The sequence below is a fragment of the Myotis davidii genome, unplaced genomic scaffold (assembly GCF_000327345.1).
Source record: "Myotis davidii unplaced genomic scaffold, ASM32734v1 scaffold373, whole genome shotgun sequence".
NCBI lineage: Eukaryota > Metazoa > Chordata > Mammalia > Chiroptera > Vespertilionidae > Myotis > Myotis davidii.
Genome location: NW_006287255.1, coordinates 686,172 through 689,605, shown reverse-complemented (window position 1 = coordinate 689,605; position 3,434 = coordinate 686,172).

The following is a 3,434-nucleotide window of genomic DNA, read 5'->3' as shown; positions in this document are numbered from 1 at the left end:
GTTTGAAAATCCTTCCTAATTTGGATAATGGGTTGCCTGGAGCTTTGGTGTACTCTACATCAAATGTCAGTATCATAACTGTTTTAATATATATGCATCAAGACTATTTATCCTTCTATAATTGATGCATTTTTTAAAAAAGTATTACCTAGTTCCCAATATAAGTCTGAATAACAGGGCGTGACTGTGCTAGCTTTATCAACAATATGGCTCTGATCGGTATTTTTCATTTTCATGGATAAAACCAAAATTGACTTCTGTCTCTGACTTGGTGTCTGATGAGACTTGATGACAGGCAGGTAGAAAATGCAATGATTGGGGGTTTGCAAGTATTCTAGTTCAGGGCTAGCATCAAGCGTGCCCCTCCAGCAACCTTGGATTTAAAGGACACTTGTCTATCTCCAACTGGGAAGTGTGGCTGTGCCAGCACAGCCAAGGGTTCGATGAGCCTGGGGGAGGAAGCGGGGGTGGCGAAGGATTTATAAAAGACAGATAAAGAGAACAAACTAGGTCTAGGTGCATCTGCTGTGCCTGGCTGAGGCCACAGAGAGAGACCCAGACAGCAAGCTGAGCCTTTATTTTATAGGTAGTGGTCACCATAGTTACAATGTTCTTGTGAGTTTTACTTGTTTTGGCAGCACTTGCTGCACCCCCCACAGCCCATTAGCTACCTAGGAAGGATCTAGGGAGCATCATAGGTCAAGCTTAATTATGCTAAGAGGGCTGTGCCCTCTAAGCTGAGTCTTATTTGTGGCTTTGCCAACAGGTCAGTTCAAGGCTTAACCCTATAGCCGCTCCCTACAGAAGAGTCGTTATTCTTTTCTGTAAAAAGCACAGTCTCCAGAGAAGAGAAGCATCCACAGGGCAGCCTAACAACTCCATTCCTCCTCCTAAGTGTGGCATGAGTTGGAAGATTCTGAACAATGTGAGAATGTTTAAAGTAAAAGCATTAATGTTTTCTGTAATTCCTTATTTTCAACAATCTGATTAAGAGAGAGAAAACAGAAGCATAAGAAATACTCCTTATAATTTAATAATGTGTTATTTCTTCAAACTATAAGAGAGAAAACAGAAGCATAAGTAATACTCTGATTAAAGGAGAGAAAACAAGCATAAGTAATACTCCCAGTAATTTAATAATATGTTGTTTCTTCTTCATATTGATGTAGCTTTGCAATTAAGATTTTATTTTTTTATTAAATAAAAGAATCAATATCACAAAACAGATAATATTTAATAGAATGAATTTTATTTTAAAATATGTGTGTCATTTAATAAAAAATCATTTTGTTATTGAGACCACTAGTCTGCCAATGTAATGGCCATTTTCTAAACAATTTTTAAGAAGGAAAACAGTCATAGGAATTTATTTTGACTAAGTTATTCAATTAAATTTATAAGCAAGAAAGAAGGAAACGTATATAGTTATATATTTCTAAATGACTAATCCAATATAACCATGTTTTTCTAAAATTTTGTAGTTAGAAAGCAGATACAAACTATTGTGGTTGCACAGATATCCTAAATACTTTCTAATGATCAAAAATTATATGTTACAATTGTAATAACTGCTTAACAGAATTACTGCCAAAGAAATTCCTTAATTTTTTTTTCAAATTGGCTTCTGTATCTAGAAATCAGGGGTCCATTAACCTATTGAAAATCAGAAAATAATTACAAGCAATGACTAAAGTTTTACTCCCTAAAATTGTTAAGTGAATGAAAGCAACAAGTGATGGGTAGCAATGCGCCAAGAAAAGGCTACAATTTAACTGTCAGCATTCCCAACAAGAAAACCATGTCAAAAAGGAGGTAAGCTGACACACCGAGGGAACTTCTAAAGCAGCTTCATTCACAAAATCAAAATTCCTTAGTTTCTATTCAGAAATGAAGGATGAAAGGCAGCATTTTTTTTTTTTTGCCTCCTTTAAATCAGTCACAATTATATTTCAAGCTAAAATGCTCAAACCAGATTTTGGCCTTGGACACAAATAATGTAGTATCTACACATTAAATGGAAGGTTAATTTATTTGCATGTCACCCTTCTGTGGTTTCCTTTTCATTATGGCAATTATGCTAGAATTTTTAATAATATTTGCCTAGAATACCCCCCTTATTACTTTAAAATTGTTTTCTGTCACTTATTAATAGGGACGGGGGGGGGAGGAACAGGATGTAAGACAATGTGTCCCTACCATAAATCAAATTATAATGAATGGGGCCTCTTTTCAAAAGATATTTCTATAAGTAGAAACCATGGGGATCTGTCATAAAATATTCAAAAGGTATTGGAAACCCAGTAAACAGATATAGAGATCTGTCATCCAAAATACCACTACAGCCTTTGAAGATGTTAAATTTACCCTGTCAGCATTTCCTACAATATCTACATGCAAAATAACTTCCAGAGAGTAAAGCGTGGAAGAAAAATAAATATTAAGTATCCCTACCTGATTTTGAAATTTTCTCTATGATTTTGCACAAATTGCTATTTAGTCTACAAACATCCTTTTAATGTTTTCTTCCGAATTGTTTTTAGAGGCCTGCTACAGCAAGAATCTATGATCTGGGTTTTAAAGTTCCCAGTTATATAAAAGTTGTTTATTACAATGTCTATAACAGATCAATTAAAGAACTCTTCACACATAATTGAGCTCTTCTGGGCCCTAAATGATTCTTCTGTTCTGTAAATCACTTCCGTCCATTCCTGAAGTCACAATGTGAAGAGTCTTGAGGAGTAATTTAAGGTTTTAGAGATGCAAGATAATGGCTGAGTAGGTGGATGTTACACTCACCACCTCCCAGGAGCAAACTGCAATTACAGCTAAAATAGAGACAAATCAACCTGAACAGCTAACTGAAGACTAGCTGAACGAAGTCTTAAAACCAAGGGTTTACAGAAGAAGCCACGGAGAGACTGGCAGGAAGGGCAGAGATGCATAAAGGGCTGACCCCCTCCCACTGGTGGTGGCTGAGATTCCAGAAGGATATCGCAGCTGTAAAGGTTCCCCCTGAGAAGTGTGGGGTCTCGACTCCAAGCCGGCTCCCCAGTCCAGAGCGCCAGAGCCCAAAAGCAGCACCCACATAACACCTGGCTGGCAAAATCAGTGGGATTATGACAGCCAGGGAAAGACAAGGTGGTGCTGGAGACATAGGCAGTCTCTTAAAGGGCCATGAACAAAATATCTTTTGCAGCCACTCCCCTTGGGTTCCTGAAGAAGAAATACAAAGGGGACTAGAATCAGTGAGGACAGACTTGGGTTTTTGGCTCTGGGGAGACAGAGCTGAAGGGACAGCTGTCAAAATACCTAGGCTGAGTCACTCTTCCCTATTGTAGAAGCCAACTTTCTCATGTGAGCCACTCCCCCAGATATGCCATCAACCTGGGGGAAAGGTACTCTGGACTCTCTATAGCCCCTACCTTGCCAAGCTT